Source organism: Pristis pectinata, chromosome 12 (assembly GCF_009764475.1).
Source record: "Pristis pectinata isolate sPriPec2 chromosome 12, sPriPec2.1.pri, whole genome shotgun sequence".
NCBI lineage: Eukaryota > Metazoa > Chordata > Chondrichthyes > Rhinopristiformes > Pristidae > Pristis > Pristis pectinata.
The window spans coordinates 32,106,048-32,126,439 of NC_067416.1; positions in this window are offsets into that span (position 1 = coordinate 32,106,048).

Below are 20,392 nucleotides of genomic sequence, written 5' to 3' on the forward strand. Positions count from 1 at the left end.
CTTTTTAAGCACCTTGCTCCACTTTTTATACTAATGACAGGCCTCCCCTTAGCATTAGTTCCTATACCTATCATATGCTTTCTTTTATCTCTTTTTGACCATATATTTGTTATCCCTGGCTTTTGTCTTTACAGGAACATGTTGGCCTTGAACTCTTGCTGTTTCTCCTTTGATTGCTTCCCACTGTGCAGATGTAGACTTACCTACAAGTAAATGCTCCCAATCCATCTTTTCTGGGTCCTCCCTTATATGAATGAAATTAGGCCATCCCCCAATTTAAGACCTTTGGGCATATGGGCTGCTGCATAGACCTTCTACAAAATTCACTGCAATTACTCATCCAAGCTACTCTGGCAGCAGCTCCCAACTAGAAACCTCTACCACTAAGAAGGATGAGGGCAGCAGGTATGAAGAAACAACAGCTGCATGCACCCCACCAATTCTCACACCACATCCTGACTTCGTCCTTCAACAATGCTGGGTCAATATCCTGGAGATCTGTACCCAACGGCATGTCTCAAAGGCAATTAGGGATGAGCAATAAATGCAGAGAGATCAGCCCCAGGAAAGAAAGCAGGATTGGTGCATCTGGGCAACAGAAACACAAGACTAAACACCAGACTGAAAGAGGATCCTGTTGGAGCCAAGGATGATGACATGCATCTGGATCAAACTGCTGAGCATGCAGCAAGCTCAACCTTGGGAGAAGAGGTACAAGTTGAAAGGAAAACACATGGAAGAAATGCAGGAGGAAGAGTAAAAAAAACAATGTTAAAACATAAGGAAATAGGAGTAGGAGTAGGCCACTTAGCCTTTCAAGCCTGTCCTACCATTCAATTTAATCATGGCTGATCTGCCCCAAGCTTCATCTTTTCTGAGCCAGATCGCCACAGCCTTCAATTCCCTGAGCTTTCAAAAATGTACTGATTTCCTCTTTAAAATCCTCAATGATCAAGCCTCCACAACTGTCTGGGGCAGAGATTTCCAGAGATTCATCACCCCCTGTGCGCACAAGTTCTTACATCCCTCAATTTCCCCCTACTCTTGTAACTATGTCCCTTCATTTGAGATTCTCCCACAAGAGGAAACATCTCAGCATCTACTGTGCTGTTCTCTCAAAGGATTTTACATGTTTCAATAACATGACCCCTCATTCTTCTAAACTCCAGAAAGTATAGATCCGATTTCTTTAGCCAATGATGACAGGACAATCCCCCCACCTCAGGAATTAGCCTCATGAAGTTCTTTTGGACTGCTCCCAATGCTAATATTTCTGTTCTTAAATAAGGGGACCAAAATTGTGCACAATACTCACCAGTAGCCTTTCTAATTGAAACAATTGATATTTTTAAACTTCAACCCACTTGCAATAAGGGCCAATATTCCATTTGTCTTCCAGCCACTTGCTGCACTTGACTGAAGTTAATTCAAGTAATTAATTAAATTGGAATTAAAAAAAACTCTTCTCAGTAAGGATAACTTTGAAACTACTGGATTAATGCAAACAGGAAGTTTACACTAGATGGTGGTTTCCGACAATTAGAGCAATAAGAAAAAATGTTGAGGGTCAACAAGACTTCAAAGGTTACTGCTGAGGCTTCAGGGGTTTGATTTCACTCTGAAATACCAATCAGCAAATTAGCAAACACGCTATCTCATGAGATGAGACGTAGGTGTGAAGTCATATTATGCAGTAAATATGAAGCCAACAAACCTCTCCCTCCAAAACACACGAAATGACAATGTGCCTCTCATTGCATTTTGCCTTCCATGCTTCTCGTTTTGTTTCTTATCATTATGTTCATCTAGCTCATTTATGGATAAATATCATGGCTATTAAGTTCCGAAAACATAAGGTCATTTTATATTCAAAACATTAAGAGATTCTGCCTGCACACAAATTCGCTTATGTCAGCTTGAGAGCTGTTGCTGTAACAAATATTGGCCAGATTGCAGAGTGGATCTGAAAACCTGTTCCTTAATTGCGTGTTGCTGGGTAACAAGAGAGATTCATCACAATCAGAGAAGGATTATGACCTTGTTTTAGCTGGTGAAAGGTTTAGTTGAAGAAGGCCATGGAAAAAACATAATGTGGAATTTTAAATTTAGTTATTCATGCAGAACATTAATCAATCATCAAAATTATTCATCAAATCATGATCGGTTGCACAAAATATATTCATTTTAAAACAAATTCATGAATCACTAATCTATTTATCCCATAAAAGTTAAACATAGAAATTATTGAACCTTTCAATATTTAAACTTCTTGGAAATTTCTATATATAGTACAATACCCAGTTTTAAAGAAGTTGCTTATTTACCTCAAGCATTGACGTTTGGAGCAGAATTTCTTGTATCTATTTTTTGTTTAAAATTGTTGGACCACACTACTGATATATATTTTAAAAAGTGACTTATATGAATGGTCAAGTTACAGACACTATAAAAATCCTGGTTTCATATTCTCATTCTGCACTGAATTGGTTTAGTTGCATTGGGTTTGGTTAAGGAAGGGATAATTGCTTGAGGTCCTCATTTCCTACTCTTTTCCAGTAATCTTTGTGTGAAGACAAATTCACACAAGGATATGAATTTTGATGAGGATAGTATCACCCTTCATTTTCCATGATTGCAAGATAAATGATGCCGGCTTAGATGATGACAGACTGGAAAGCCCATGGATGCCTGGACCATAAACTCTGGAACTCCTTCCATTTACCAGTATACTCCTCACACCTGTTCCTAAAGCTTTGGTCACCTGTCCTAATATCTCCATCTTTGACCCAGTGTTGATTGATATCTAAATATACTTCTGTGAAATATGCCCACGACATATTTTTGTAAGGCAAAGTCATGTTTGAATGAAAGTTCTTGCACTGATTAAGAAATGTTTTTGTTTGTCAGATGATCTCGTTTTATATGAAGATATATATTTTCATTTGCTGTTAATTAGAGTTAGGAGTTGTTCCTTTCCTGCCAATTTTGAGCAAAAGGTAGTTTTGTGGCGACTCACCGTCTAGTCGGGCGAACCGGCTCGGAAGTCGGGTCGCGCGGCGTCAGAGCGACGAGGCCCAAGATGGCGGCGGGCCTCGTCTTTCCGAGCGACGGGGAGAACCCGCGCGCGGGAAAGTCCTGATGACATAGGACTTACATCATTGCCGGTTGTTTTGGGCGGGAACATTGTCCCTTAAAGGGCCCGCGCAAGGCGGGAAAATAAACCAGTTCTGTTTGGCAATCCTCCGAGTAGAGTCTTGTTTTATTCCGCGGTAGCAACCGCTGCATTGGTGACCCCGACGGTCCAAACGGCTTTTGGACCCGTGAAATGGACGACAGCGCAGCAGCCAACGCAGTGGCCCTCAAGCTGCCCACCTTTTGGTCACTTCGGCCCAGCGTCTGGTTTGACCAGGCCGAAGCGCAATTCCACCTTCGGCAGATCACCTCCGACTCCACGAAGTACTACCATGTGGTTAGCTCTCTGGACCAGGAGACAGCCGCCCAGGTTGGAGACTTCATCCAGTCGCCTCCGGAGGAAGATAAGTACCCGGCTTTCAAAGATCTTTTGATCCGGACCTTCGGCCTCTCCCGTCGTGAGCGCGCCGCCCGCACTGCTTCATCTGGATGGCCTGGGGACAGATCCCCATCCGCCCTAATGAATGAGATGCTGGCATTGGCCGAGGGACACAAGCCATGCCTGATGTTCGAACAGGCCTTCCTTGAACAGCTCCCCGATGACATCCACTTGTTGTTAGCTGACGCCGACTTCAGCAACCCCCGTGAGGTGGCCGCCCGGGCAGATGTCCTGTGGAGGGCCAAGCGCGAGAGCGGTTCGTCCGTCAGTCAAATCACCAGGCCGCGAGCCCAACGCCCACCTCGCCCGGCCCCAGCAACCGAGCAGCCACGCCCCAGGAACGCAGACGACGACACGGGTGACGAGCTGTGCTTCTACCATCAGAGGTGGGGTGCGGAGGCCCGTTGAGGCCGCCCACCCTGCAAGTTTCAGGGAAACGCCAGGGCCAGCCGCCGCTGATGGCTACGGCGGCTGGCCGCCGACAGAGCCTCCTCTTCGTTCAGGACAAGAAATCTGGACGGCGTTTCCCTCGTTGATACTGGAGCGGAGGTCAGTATTTTGCCCCCGACAGGCAGCGACACTTGTGACAGGCCACCAGGTTCCTCTACTCAATGCCGCCAACCGGTACAACGATACGGTCTTTCGGCACCCGTACACTTCAATTACACTTTGGCGGCAGCCGTTTTACCTGGACCTTTACCCTTGCCACCGTCGCCTGACCACTCCTAGGAGCCGATTTCCTTCGGGCCCACAACCTGTTAGTCGACCTGCGAAGGAAGCGGTTAGTCCACTCTAGCACTCTCCGGACCTATCCCTGGGAGAAATCAGCCCACCAGCCCCGCGCCCTGGACTCCATTTCCCTTTCTGGCGACGATTTCGCCAAGCTCCTAGCCGAATTCCCATCGATTTTGGCACCTTCGTTTACAAATTCTAGGCCCATACACGGGGTATGACACCACATCATTACCACAGGGCCACCCTTCATGCCCGTGCATGACGATTACCTCCAGACAAGCTCCACCTGGCAAAGAAGAGTTCCATAACATGGAGGAGCTGGGGATTGTTCGCAGGTCAGGACAGCCCCTGGGCCTCCCCCCTGCACATGGTCCCCAAAGCCACCGGAGGGTGAAGGCCCTGCGGCGACTACGCAGGTCTGAATGACGCCACTACCCCGGACCGCTATAGCTATCCCATCCCTCACATCCAGGACTTCGCAGCGAACTTACACGGGGCCCGCATCTTTTCCAAAGTGGACCTCGTTAGGTGATACCACCAAATCCCGGCTCCTCCGGATGACGTCCCCAAAACTGCGATTATCACCCCATTCGGCTGTTCAAATTCCTCTCGGATGCCGTTCGGCCTTCTAAGAACGCCGCGCAGACCTTCCAGCGGCTGATGGACGCCAATAGGCCGAGACCTGGACTTCGTGTTCATTTACTTGGACGACATACTGATCGCCAGCCGTAACCGCCCAGGAACACCTTTCCACCTCCGCCCAGCTGTATTCCCGCCTCCGCGATTTCGGCCTCACAATCAACCCGTCCAAGTGCCAATTCGGACTTGACTCTATTGATTTCCTCGGCCACAAAATCACCAGCGACGGGGCAACACCCCTACCCACCAAGGTGGATGCTATCCGCATTTTGCCCGCCCCGACACAGTCAAAGGCCTACAGGAATTCCTTGGGATGGTCACCTTTACCATCGTTTCATCCCTGCAGCAGCCCGTATCATGCGCCCTCTGTTCTCGCCTGCTGGCTGGTAAGGGCAAGGACATCACCTGGACTGACGAGGCTGCGGCTGCTTTCGTTAAGGGCAAAGACACCCTGGCAGACGCCACGATGCTGGTACACCCCAGGACTGACGTCCCAACTGCCCTCACGGTAGACGCGTCCAACACCGCGGTAGGTGGGGTACTGGAACAGCTACTCGAAGGCCGCTGGCAACCCTTGGCATTTTTCAGCAAGCACCTTAGACCGCCCGAACTGAAGTACAGCGCTTTTGATCGGGAACTTCTAGTGCTGTATCTGGCGGTCCGGCATTTCCGATACTTTCTAGAAGGCAGGCCTTTCACCGCTTTCACCGATCATAAGCCTCTGTCCTTTGCCTTCTCCAAAGTCTCCGATCCCTGGTCAGCTCGTCAGCAGAGACATTTATCCTACATTTCCGAGTTCACAACTGACATTCAACATGTCTCTGGAAAGGATAATGTCGTTGCTGATGCACTTTCCAGACCAACCATCCACAACCTATCTTGGGTGTCGACTACACGGCCCTAGCTGACGCACAGCAAGCCGATGACGAACTGCCAGCTACAGAACCGCAGTCTCGGGTCTGCAGCTCCAAGATTTTCTTGGTTGGTCCAGGTCAGCGGACCCTACTTTGCGACGTTGCGACTGGTCAGCCCCGCCCTATAGTCCCTGCAGCCTGGCGGAGACGTGTTTTTGACTTGGTACATGGGTTGGCGCACCCGTCCATCAGATCTACTGTCCGACTGGTCGCCAGCAAGTTTGTCTGGCATGGCCTGCGCAAACAGGTCAGTGAGTGGGCCAGGACTTGTCCGCACTGCCAGACGTCAAAAATCCAGCCACACACCAATGGTCCCACCACAGCAGTTCGAGCCTACCCGTAGGAGGTTCGACCATATACATGTCGACCTCGTGGGCCCTCTGCCAGTTTCAAGAGGAGCCCGGTACCTCCTACCATCGTGGACCGGTTCACGAGGTGGCCTGAGGCAACCCCCCTGACTGACATCACAACTGATTCCTGCGCCCGTGGCGCCTGCTCACAACTTGGGTCTCACGTTTTTGGCGTTCCGGCCCCACATGACTTCAGGACAGAGGCACCCAATTCACTTCCAGTCTCTGGGCTGCATTAGCCGAACCTGCTCGGGACGCAGCTGCACACCACCACGGCCCTACCATCCTCAATCAAACAGGTTGGTGAACGTTTTCACCGCCATCTGAATCGGCCTTGATGGCTCGCCTGAAGGGTCCTAACTGGGTTGACGAGCTGCCTTGGGGTCCTGCTCGGCATATGCACTGCCCCCAAAGAAGACCTCCGCACTTCGTCAGCTGAGCTTGTATACGGGGCGCCACTAGTTGTCCCCGGGGATTTCATACCTGCCCTTCGGGACCAAGGGGAACAACCCCCAGCAGTCCTACAAAGACTGCGCAAGAAGCTTGGCGCCTTGGCCCCGATTCCCACCTCACGGCACGGTCAAGCCCCATCCTGCCAGCCCCAAGGAACTACGGGACTGTACAGTTTGTTTTCGTTCGCAGGGGCACACCTCGGGCGCCATCGCAACGACCATATGAGGGACCGTTCCGAGTCATACGGAATAACGGATCCACTTTTATTTTGGACATTGGAGGCAGGGAACAGGTTTTCATGGCGGACCGCCTCAAACCGGCCCATTTGGATCTGCAACAGCCTGTCGAGTTGCCACGCCGCGACGCAGAGGCCGCCCCCCTAAGTGGCAGCTGGCACAGCCCACGGACCTTGGGGGCTGTCTCGCCGGTTCTTGGGGGGGTTGTGGTGGCGACTCACCGTCTAGTCGGGCGAACCGGCCGGCAGTCGGGTCGCGCGGCGTCGAGCGACGAGGCCCAAGATGGAGGCGGGCCTCGTCTTTCCGAGCGACGGGGAGAACCCGCGCGCGGGAAAGTCCTCGACTAACGTAGGACTTACGTCATTGCCGGTTGTTTTGGGCGGGACATTGTCCCCTTAAAGGGCCCGCGCAAGGCGGGAAAATAAACCAGTTCTGTTTGGCAATCCTCCGAGTAGAGTCTTGTTTTATTCCGCGGTAGCAACCGCTACAGTTTGATTATAAATGGATTGAGTTAATTGACTGGAAAATGTCACTGTCATCTCAAAAGGCTTGCACTTTAAATTAAGCTTTCTGCAAAAATAGCCTAAAAATGGCATGGATGTTCAAATGACTTCTCTTGATCGTTCAAAATCCACACATGGTATTTGTGACTCTCAAGATTTTTTTAAGCTTGAAAAATCTAGGAAGGAACAGGCCTTGATTTTCACATTCCTTCTGGATACTTTCTCTACCCAGCTATGTGGAAATCTATCAGTGAAGAGCCAAAGCAAGACAATTACGTCATAAGACATTGAATTAGATTAAACAGAAAGTGAAGGCTTCAACCTGGAAAGCTGCCTGCTATGATGAAAATTGTTTGAAAGTAAGTAGGTTGATGAAAGGAGAGATGACAAAGAATGGTAATCAAAAGAACTGCAGATGCTGGAAATCTGAAAAGAATGCAGAAGATGCTGGAAATACTCAGCAGGTTCTACACTTTTACAGGCTTGAGGAACAGCACCTCGTTTTCTATCTGGGTACGTTGCAGACTTCTGGTACTTTGTATGGAATTCTCCAACTTTAGGTAACTTGTTTTCTGTGTGTCTGGATCAAGTATTGGGCTTTTTTTTCTGCTCTAAGTCATCCATGTTCCGTTTTTTTACTCTCCATTTAGTACAATCTGACCATGCTGGAAATGTCCCATATCCTTGCTATTAGCCAATACATATTACAGAAAAAGTATTTAACTGCCCCCATTAACCTGACTATCACCCAGTCGAAGAGATATTCCCGTGTCCTATTGATCCCTTCCCCACCTCTACTACCATTTAAAACTAACTTATTTTTTCTCCTCTTTCCTCATTTCTTTCACCTGAAATATTAACTCTCTTTCTCATTCCACAAATGCTACCTGACTGCAAAGTGTTTCCAGCATTTCTTTTTTTGTTAATCGGCAAAGAAATTGATTGCTACAGTGCTATTTGCTACAAGGTCCAACATTTACATGGAAATTGATTAACAAGGCTTTCAATGTTTTTAATAAAGCAAACCAAGCATTAGGATTTACTTTCTAGAGGGATAGAATTGAAAGCATTGAAGTTATGCTAAAACTGCATGAAGAATTGGTTTGACCAATGTTCACACTCTTCATACATAGAGTCATACAACATGGAAATATTCTTACAGCTGTATTATGAAAAGGAGATAGAGGCAATGGGAGGGGCAGAAGGATGATACAGTAAATAGTAATGAATTTAAAGAGGAGGTGGACAAGCATATGAGGGAGAAGGGAATATTAGGTTACACTGATCGATTAAGGAAAAATAGGAAGGTCGAGTGATGCATAAATGCCAGAAAGGATCCACTGGCTGCTTAGATTCAATAGTCTGCTTCCGTCTGTACATCCTGTGTAATTGGCTTTAGCCCCAACAGTATATGGTGTCTAATACTTGGAACTACACTTTGGGGACAAATGTCAGAGCTTCAGAAAAGATGCAGATTGAGATTGACTGGAATGATGCTGGGGGTAGGAGATGAGAGACATGTTTGCTTGAGAGTCGGGATTAGATGATAGAAGAAGGGGAGACATTCAACATTATAAGGGCTTTTGATAGAATGCATTAGGTTAATGTGTATCCATTGCAGTGGGCTGGGAATGGGAGCATCTGATTTTTAACACAGGAAATTGTTATGATCCAGAATAATCACTGGATTCAGGAATAGCTACTTAAAAGGAACTGGATATATTGAAGGAAAGAAAAAAGCTGTGACGAAACAGCCTGACGAGTGGGATGAATTAAATATTTCTTTCAAAGGCATGGTGCAGATGCACCAGGGGGTCCAATGGGCTTCTTCTGTGCTATATGTGCAGAGAGAGGACGAAGAGAAAAACAGCATCTTTTTGTGAGGATAAACAGAATATGTGATGAGAAATTAATAAATGTTGATGTACAGAGAAGTCTGATAGATAAGTTAATGTGCAGAAAGAAATAAGAGAGGCAGATTATAAGGAGTATGTAATGCATATAGTTACACAAGGCTTTGATGAATGCACTCCTGGAGTAGTGTGTTCAGTTTTGAACTTGCACCTTCCTTCTGCATGGGTTTCCTCCGGGTGCTCTGGTTTCCTCCCACATTCCAAAGACATATGGGTTAGGAAGTTGTGGGCATGCTATGTTGGCGCCGGAAGTGTGGCGACACTTGCGGGCTGCCCCCCAGAACACTCCACGCAAAAAGGTGCATTTCACTGTGTGTTTCGATGTACATGTGACTAATAAGATATCTTATCTTATCATAATTTAACACTTTTAATCACAATATTATTCAAGTAAATCTGCAGTGCACTCTCACGCTCTCCCAAGGCAAATCTAGCCTTTGTTAAGTCCAGTGCCCAGAAGTGCATACATCATTTCAGATAGGGCCCTAACTGGAGCTCCATGTAGCTAGACCATAACTTACCAAATCTGCACTCCAGGCCTCCAGAGATAAAGGTCAAGATTTCAGTAGCCCTTTAATTCCTTTCTTTTGGACTAGTCCACCAGGTGTTGTTGTCAGGAAAACAAAAACTGAGTTAACCAGCTTATTTGATATCACTTACATGATGATGAAGTCAGAGATTGCTGGGTATTATTGACCCTGGTTGGAAGTGAGCTTCTTTCCATTGTTAAAGGACCATCCAGAATGCTGCTTTATGTGGACACAAGAGATTGCAGAAGCTAGACTCTATTTTTGCTGCTTTATGTGTAATGGCTGAATTACCCAGCTTAAAGAGGAAGACATCTGTTGGTTAACAGTGAATTACCATTTCTTTAGCTTAAATTGCTGCAGACAAGTTGGAGGTGTCACAAAACCTAATTCAGTAATCTTTTATTTAAGATTTTGCTGAAACTAATATTAGCTTTTTTTGCAATTTTCATCAGTGGTTAAGATGTAGCTTCCTAGAATAAGTAAATCTATTAGAACAGACATGACTTGCAGTTCCTCAATTTAAAGCAATAAAATATATTATATAAATTATGCAAATGATACTTGAATGCTTCAAATTGCTTTGTGAGTAGCTATCATTGTCATTCTTTTCTGTTTTATCTTGAATACATACACTGCTTTGGAGCAAGTAAAACACGTAAAAAGCAACTCCAAACAGATAATGTTGTTATTTGTAGTGGAGTTTCAAAGCTGACTTAGTGGTCCTTATTTTGATAGTATCATATAAACTGGCCCACCTGTAATGTTAAACATACTGGTAATTATATTGAGAGTCCAAGCTTCCTCTTCATAACTGACCTTTAAAATCAAAAGCTCACTTTACACTGCTGCTATTGCCATATTGACTCTTAGTTTGCACACAGTCATCAAACCATAAATGTGCTACACAGTAACAGTTTGTAAAACAATAGTGTGAGAAAGATTGATAAAGCTAACAAGATATATGGATAAATTGACTGGTTGGTGATGAATAGGAACCAGTTGTATTGGCTAGCCTCTCTTTCACTCATTTACTTTCCTATGTTCCTATATTAACAGTACGGATCCTTTTCAACAGGGCCAGCAAATCACATTGACCTCCACATGGCTCTTAGAATGAATGATTTCATTGTTTAGTGGCCCAGTCTGACCTAGAGTTTGCAATTAATTGCTACTTTTTCTAGCCTACAGAGCCGCTTAACTCTACTTGATCTAATGACTTTACGGATTACAGTCACACTGCAGCAAATGCTTTTCAATACTGAGATACATGATAAAAACATTTACATCACTAAGTCTTTATTGGGTGTATTAACTCAAAATTGGTCAAAGTCAAAGTTGAGTTTATTGTCATATGCACAGTACATGTGTGCAAAGGTGCAATGAAAAACTTGCTTGCAGCAGCTAACAGGCACACGTATGCATTAGAGACAGAACATTCATAAGAAGAACATAAATAAACATAACTCATACAAGAAATAACTAACTTAGAACACAAAAAGAAATGAAGTCCATTGTAGTGCAAAGTGATCATAGTGTTGCTTTATTGAGGTAGTGATTAGGTTTGTGCAGGTTGGTTCAAGAACCAAATGGTTGAAGGGAAGTAGCTGTTCTTGAACCTGGGTGGTGTGGACTTCTGGCTTTGACAGTAAGGACAGTCAAGTAAAAAAGTAAGTAAGGTCAATGTAAAACAAGTAAGTAAAGTTAGCTGAGATGACGATGGTATTGTTGGTTGGAATTTTTTTCAGTTACTGCTGAGAGCAGCGTCTATATTGATTTGGTTAATCTCAACCCCGGGTTTTATCATGGAACAAAGTCCTAAAATTTAAACCATTAACTATTTAAGCTTTAATGCAGAAACTTTACTGAAAAATGATCATGTGGTTTATTGGAATCAACCAGAAAAATCCAGCTGTGCAGGCAGCACATGTACTGGTTAATTAGCTGAACAAGCTATATTCCACAGCCAAGGAATTGTCCAGTGGATTGGACTGGATTCGTGTTGTGCTAGACAATCTCTGAGCTTCATCAAATGGAGTTATATGATGTTTTTTCAGTTAAAGTATGGGAAGTAGAACAATAAAAAAAACTACAGTACATACAGGATTTGGAGCAAGAAATAGTTTCTAATTACAAATCTTGGTGGCCAGCAGTATGATGTGTTGGTTTCAGCAAAAATAAATCCAGTGGAATCAAACTTCAAATAATTGAACAGCCACGGATAAATTCCTAAGGAAGTGAAAACAAGACCTCTAAATTTGTTGCTCAACTCCACATCAAACAATTGAGTTGTTCAGAGATCAATGCAGTCTGTATGTAAGCTTCAGGGTGCAACTTACAAAATTTTTATATTTGGCATTTATTTACAACAATTTGGGGCAACCTTTCATTGGTGGTCCGATCAATCAACGCAGTGTGAGCCATCAGGTCAAGGAGGTGTCGTCACTGTTGTAAACACAAATGGCAGGCACTTTACAAACCTAATGATGACAGGACTGATAAACTCTTAGTTGAGGGAAGATTGTTTGTCTGGATATGCTCCTCTTTGAATCGAACCTTAGCATTGTTTTTACCTGATCAATAGGCTCAATTATTATCTTAAACAAGAGATGTCACTTCCTCTGCACTGCACAGTCTATCTTCCTAGATTCTTTGTGGGCATAAACCCACAAGCCTCTAACTCAGTTTGAAGTGTTGCCAATGGAGGCTGGCTATTACCAATATTGAGCATTGCCATGGAAGTCACATTGCTGAAGCTATTGTCCTTCAGAAAAAAAAAATGCTACCTTGAGGTTCCATCTCCCTCTTCAGCTGGACGCAAAAGACTCTGAGTAGCTATGAAAGGAACAGAAGAGAGATCATCTAAAGTCTTAGCTAATATTCATCCTTCAAGTACCATTGCCAGGGAAAGAAAACTGATTATGGGGCTTGCTTTCTATTTGTCGGAACTTGCTGTGGAGAAGATGGTCACATTAGCACACAAAGCAAATAATTAGTTTCTCAATGATATATAACTGTCCTGGGTCCAGCACATGGATGCAATTGCAAGGAAGGCGCGCCAGCGTCTTTACTTTCTGAGAAGGTTAAGGAGGTTCTGCTTGTCACCGAACATTCTAACAAATTTCTACTATTGTATTGCTGAAAGTATACTGACTGGCTGCATGATGGTCTGGTATGGCAATTCAAATATGTAAGAATGTAAGAAGCTGCAGAGAGTAGTGAACTCAGCCCAATACATCACAGGCACATCCTTCCCCGCCATTGGTAGCATCTACAGGAGGCGCTGCCTCAAGAAGGCAACATCCATCATCAAAGATCCCCACCATCCGGGCCACGCCAACTTCTCGTAGCTACCATTGGGCAAGAGGTACAGAAGCCTGAAGTCCCACACCACCAGGTTCAAGAACAGCTACTTCCCTTGAACCGACCTGCACAACCCTAATCACTACCTCAGTATAGCAACACTATGACCACTTCGCACTACAATAGGCTTTGTTTTTTTTCTTCTAATTGTGTTCTGTCTTGCATAATTTAGGTTTAATCTACTTTTTCTTGTGAATGTTGTGTCTCTAATGCTATGGGTCTGTGATACTGCTTCAAGTAAGTTTTTCATTGCACCTGTGCATTCATGTACTGGTGCATATGACAATAAGCTCGACTTTGAGTTTGACAAGCTTTTTACTTCATGAGGGTTTAATATTCCATAACACTACACATCGTGCTAACAGCATGTTAAAGACTTTCCAAAAATACCTCATTCCTCAGTAGAATTTATCAGAATGGGCCACCGTTTAGCTATTTTGAAAATTTATCTACATTGTTTAAAAGACACATACACTTTGCAGACTATTACTGAAGAGTGTTCAAGAGAATCTGCAGCCTAAAATGCAAATGGAGCTCCACAATTCAGTAATTCATCCAAACAAAATAGTTATCTGTTCATTTTTTTTTTAGAGTTTATGGTTTACTGAAGGATCATCCAGTGAGGCTTTATGGGTGGAGCTGAGAAATAAGAAGGGGATGATCACATGGTTGGGATTGTATGATAGGCCCCCAAATAGTCAATGGGAATTAGAAGAACAAATATGCAGGGAGATTGTGCAGAGTTGTAAAAATAATAGGATTGTCATAGTAGGGGTTTTTAACTTTCCTAACATAGACTGGGACTGCCATACTGTTAAGGGGCTTAGATTGGGAGGAATCTGTTAAGTGTGTTCAGAACAGTTTCCTTGGGCAATAGATAGAGGGCCCAACTAGGGAGAGGGCAAAGCTCGACCTCTGCTTGGGTAATTGGGCAGGGAAAGTGACTAAGGTGACAGTGAGGGAGCACTTTGATACCACTGACCATAATTCTATTAGCTTTAGGATAGTTATGGAAAGGAATAGGAGGACTGGTTTACAGGTTCAAGTTCTAAATTGGGGCAAGGCAAATTTTGATGGTGTGAGACAGGAGCTTGCAAAGGTTGATTGGAGTAGGTTGTCTGTGGGCAAAGGGGCCACAGGCAAGTGGGAGGCTTTTAAAGGTGAGATAGTGAAAGGTCAAAGTCCGCATGTTCCTGTTAGAGTGAAAGGCAAGACTGGTAGGAATAGGGAACCCTGGATGACGAGGGAAAAGAAGAAGGCATGGGTAAGGTACAGATAGCTGGGATCAAGCGAATTTCTGGAGGAGTATAAGGGATGCAGTAGTGTACTCAAGAAGGAAATCAGGAGGGCAAAACAAAAGGACTTGAGATAACTTTGGCAGAGAAGATTAAGGAAAATCCAAAGAGATTTTATGTATGTTAAGGGAAAAAGAGTAACTAGAGAGAGAGTAGTGTTCCTCGACAGGAGATGGGCAAGGACCTTAATGAATATTTCTCCTCTGTTTTTACTGTGGAGAAAGTCATGAAGACTTCAGAACTAAGAAAAGTAAATGGGGAGGTCTTAGGGATAGTCTGTATTACAGTAGAGGAGGTGCTGGATGTCTTACAAGGTATGAAGGTAGACAAATCTCCAGGGCCTGAGCAGGTAAATGCAAGAACACTGTGGGAGGCTAGAGAAGAAATTGCGGAAGCCCTGGCTGAGATATTTGCATCATCATTAGCTGTGGGTGAGGTGCCGGTAGACTGGAGGGGAGCAAATGTTGTGCCTTTATTTAAGAAGGGTGGCAAAGAAAGACCTGGGAACAATAGACCAGTAAGTCTAACATCTGTGGCAGGTCAGTTACTGGAGAGGATTCTGAGGAATAAGATATACGTACATCTGGAAAGACAGGGGTTGATTAAGATTAGTCAGTATGGTTTTGTGCCATTTGATTGAGTTTTTTTGAAGATATGACCAAGAAAGTTGATAAGAACAGGGCGGTAGACATAGTTTATATGGACTTCAACAAGGGCTTTGATAAGGTTGCACATTGTAGGCTGCTCTGGAAGGTTAGATTGCATGGAATCCAGGGAGAGCTGGCTAATTGGATAGACAATTGTCTTGATGGTAGAAAGCAGAGGGTGATGGTGGAAGGTTGTTTCTTGGACTGGAGGCCCATGACTAGTGGTGTGCCTCAGAGGCTGGTGCTGGGCCCATTGTTGTTCGTCATCTATATCAACTAAGGCATACTTAGTAAGTTTGCAGATGACACCAAAATAGGTGGTATACCGGACAATGAAGAAGGTTCTCAAAAATTACAGGGGAATCTTGATCAGCTGAGTAAGTGGGCCGAGGAATGGCAAATGGGGGTTAATTCGGATAAGTGCGAGGTGTTACATTTTGGAAAGTCAAATCAAAGTAGGACTTTCACAGTGAATGGCAGGGCCCTGGGGAGTGTTGTAGAACAGAGGGACCTTGGAGTACAAGTACATGGTTCACTGAAAGTGGAGTCACAGATAGAGAGGGTGGTGAAGGCGGCTTTTGGCACACTGGCTTTCATCAGTCAGGGCATTGAGTGTAAAAGTTGGGAGGTCATGGTGCAGTTGTACAGGATGCTGGTGAGGCTGTACTTGGAGTATTGTGTTCAGTTCTGGTTGCCCTGCTATAGGAAAGATATTATTAACTGGAAAGAGTGCAGAGAAGATTTTACAAGGATGCTGTCAGGATTTGATCGACTGAGTTATAGGGAGAGGTTGGACAGGCTAGGACTTTATTCCTTAGAGTTTAGGAGACTGAGAGATGATCTTATTGATGTGTATAAAATCATGAGGGGCATAGATAGGGTGAATGCACTCAGTCTTTTTCCCCCAGAGTTAGGGAATCAAGAACTAGAAGGCATAGGTTTAAGGCGAGAGGGGAAAGATTTCACAGGAACTTGAGGGGCAACTTTTTTTTTACACAAAGTGTGGTATCTATGTGGAATGAGCTGCCGGGGAAGTGGTTGAGGTAGGTACAATAACAACTTTTAAAAGACAGTTAAACAGGTACATGGATTGGAAAGGTTTAGAAGGTTATGGGCCAAACGCTGGCAAATGGGACTAGCTTGGATGGAGCATCTTGGTCGGCATGGACCAATTGGGCCGAAGGGCCTGTTTCTGTGCAGTATAACTCTATGACTCTAGAAAAGTGTAAAGTTCTATAGCCCCAGTGAGATTCTGTAAAAAGCAATGACAGGGAAAGGCAAGGTTAGAGACAAACACAATGAATCCTGCTAATGTTCATGGTAACCATCAGCATGTAGACAAGAAAGACGGGCTGGCATTTCACCAAGAATGATCACCCATCACTCTCTGAATTGCTGTGAATTCTTTGTTGCTATTTTCTTGATCCAACTCTCACAAAAGACTTAAGTGCACACCAAACTTGACCATACTTGACCTGGGAGTGCTGGAAACAGCTCAATGTTCCCATACTCCCAGCACCAACATTCCTCAGCATTACAAGCTGTATATTTTTACACTACATTTCTGCTTTTACCTCCTACTATTAGTCTCACGCCCAGAGACTGAAAGTAAAATTCACACTGAAACTTTGACTAAATCTATGTAAAAGCTCATTGATTTTTGGGCAGATTAATACCAAAATGTACTTACCTTGAAAACATTTGCTATTATTTAGCACTTACAGGTTATTGTGAAAATTTACCCTGTTCAAATATTATGCACTAAGATCGGGAGTATGTTGGGTGGGAGGGGATAGTTGGGGGAATGACTGAAGAATGTGTTGGGTGGGAAGGAATGGATGGGAGAATGACTGGAGAACAGGGTGGGAGTGGATAGTGTGGTGGTTGAGAGAGCTGGAATCTGGCATAAATATTTGGTGTCCCAATTTAGCAGCTGTGCTTGTAAGTAGCACACTGGTGGCTTTTACATTCCACCAGAAATGAAAGTTCATATTTAAACTTGCATTATAGGGAAGGCTAGTTTTATGCAGGAAACTTATAGAGGGTTGTTGCTCATTTTCTGACTGTCTCTTTTTCTTAAGAAACTGACTGAGCAACTGAACTTAATTTCTATTTGTTTGGCGATTGGAAGATATAAGATTAGAAGATATATAAGCTTCCAGCTAAAAAAAAATAAATGCTGCCTTCTCTCTTTCCTCTATAATTCTGCAATTTTGAAATGTCACATCAGGAATGTGATGGTTCCTCTCCATTCTTTTATATATTTATAGAAATTCAATGGAAGTTAAAATAGCTCTATCTTGTATACATGGAACTTTTGTATTTGGAAACCAGTGAGATGATGCTATGCTCTTGACCGCTTGGGGAGTTTACTTCTTATAGTTGCTGCATCAAGGAAAGGTTAAACAGGGTTGGGGTTTGCTCATTGGAGTTTTTTAAGAATGAAAGACAATCTTATTGAAATATATAAGACTTTTAAGGGGCTAGCCAAAGTAGATGCTGAGAGAATGTTTCCTCTCAAGGGAGAGTCCAGAACCAGAAGAGTCAAAATAAGCGGGTGCTGATTTAAGACTGAGATGAGGAAAAAATTCTTCTCTCAGATGGTTATAAGTCTTTAGAACTCCTTGCCACAGAGAGAGGGAACATAATCCCTGAGATAGATGGATTTCCAATCAGTGGGAGAATTGAGGGTTATGGAGAAATGGTGGGAAAGTGGACTTGAGGAACGTTGGATCAGTGATGATCCTATTGAATAGCAGAGGAGGCTTGAGGGGCTGAATGGCCTAATCCTGTTCCCACCTCATGTTTTATCAACTAATATCTGACCTTATAATGGGAGGAAGGTTACTGCAGAAGATAGTTGTGCCTTGGACACTCCTCTGAGGAACACCTGCAGTGATGTTCTGGGACTGGGATACTTGATCTCCAACAATTACAACCAATTTCATGTATGCACTGTATGACTCCAGTCACTGGAGTGTTTTCTCTTTGACTCCAGTTTTACCATGGCTACCTGTCACTGCCTTGATGTGAATGGTATTACTCTCACCTTATCTCTGGAATTCAAGTCTTTGATCCATGTTTAGGCCAAGGCTGTGATGAGGTGTGGAGCTAAATTGTTCTGGCAAAACCCAAACTGGGTATCAGTGATCCAGTTATTGCTGAGTAAGTGCTGCTTGATAACACTGTCGATATCATCTATTGCCTCTTTGCTGATGATTGAGAGTAGACAGATTGGGTGGTAATGAGTCAGATTGAATTTTTCCTGCTTTTTGTGAACAGAACATATCTAGGCAACTTTCCACATTGTTGGGTTGATGCCAGTGTTGAGACTGTACTGGAGCAGCATGGTTAGATGCATCACTAATTCTGGACCACAGATCTTCACTACTACAGAGGCTCTTTCTGATCCCATTGCCTTTGCTGTATCCATTTGCTCTCAGCCGTTTTTTGATATCATGTGGCAGAAATCAAAATGGCCAAAGATTGGCTTCCATGACGCCAGGGATTTCAGGCGTAAGCCAAGATGGACTGTCCTCTCAGCACTTGCAGCTGAACAATGTTGTGAATGCTTCAGCCTCATCTTGAGCCCTCACACACTGTCCCAACAATGAGGATAAAGATATTCTTGGGGCTTCCTCCTACAGCTGTTTAATTGCCCACCAACATTTGCAACTAGATGTGGTGAGATTGGAGAGGTTTGATTTGATCCACTAGCTGTGATATTACTTATCTCTGTATGTTACACACATGTAATCCTGTGTTGCACCTTCACCAGATTAGCACCTCATTTTTAGGTACAGCTGTTGCTGCTCCTGGCATGTACCCCTGGTTGAAGCCCTCGCTTAATAATAATGATAGAATGAGGGGTATTCTGGGCCATGAGGTTACATATTGTGATGGTGCATATTTCTGCTTCTGGTGATGGTCCACAGCACCTCGTGGTTGCACAGTTTTGAGCTGCCTCATCTGTTCTCAGTTGATCCCATTCTGCACAATTTTTGTGCCACACAGAATGATGGAGGGTGTCCTTGGTGAGGATTTTATCTCCACAAGGACCGTGTGGTGGTCATTCTTACCAGTGCATCCTTTACGTATAATGTGGTGAGTAAGAGGTCAAACAGAATTTCCGTCATGTTGGTTTGAATGCCAGATCCACAGATCCAGTCTGGCAGCCAGGTCCTTTAAGACTCAGCCAGCTCGGTCAGTGGCAATGTTACACAACTTCCAAGCCACTTTAGGTGATAGGTATTGAAGTTCCTCACCCAGACTACATTCTGTGCCCTTGCCACTTTTAATACATCTTCCAAGAATTGTCCACTGTCTGCCATCATGCCTCTGTTAACATCGGAAGTGTGTACATTTGAGGTGGATTGGCTTCCTGCTTCAGATATTTTTAGTTTTAATCAGGACAAGTTTTTCACACACACAGTGGTGGGAATATGGAATGAGCTGCCAGAGGATGCGGTAGAGACAGATAAAATTACAAGTTTAAGAGGCACTTGGACAGGTACTTGTATGGGAAAGAGGTACGGGTTTATGGACCTAATGCAAGCAGATGTGATTAGTGTAGATTGGCATTATGGTTGGCATAGATGAGTTGGGCCAAAGGGCCTGTTTCTGTGTTGTATAACTGTATAACCAGGGATCCAACCCTAACTCACTTGTTATTGGGAGTTATGATTCAGCCCATTCTTTCTGTTGAATGATTGTGCTACAGCTAATGCAAAAAAAGAGCAGGTGCGGGTTTAAAATGTTTCCAGAGCTAACTGCTAGGCTCATGAAGCACTTTTGATCATTGACATTTTGATGATTGAAGTTAAAAAGCCAGGGGAGGTAATAAAAGCTACGTGACATTTCTGTCCTTTGCCAATTATGATACAGTGGGATCTGATGATACAAATATATATATGGAACTAGTCAACACTAAATGAGCTGTGTCCTTGTCAATAAACAATGCAATCAGTTGGGTAAATCTGGCACTTCAAGGTCCTCTTGGCCTTGTTTCCAAAATGTTGTGTATTCTTTTATATATTGAACAATTAATTTTTATTTTAGTGTTGGTTCTTGGGAGCTGGTATAAATAAATCAGTACAATGGTCAGAGTCTCTAAAGGATATGAAACAGTCTTCACATGGGAGATCACGGCTATTTTTTGTTAGAAAACATTGAATTAGGGTTCAATTAAGCAAACTATTAAATAGCAAGAGTACTTTGAGCTTGATAGATATCTTGTATTGTGACTA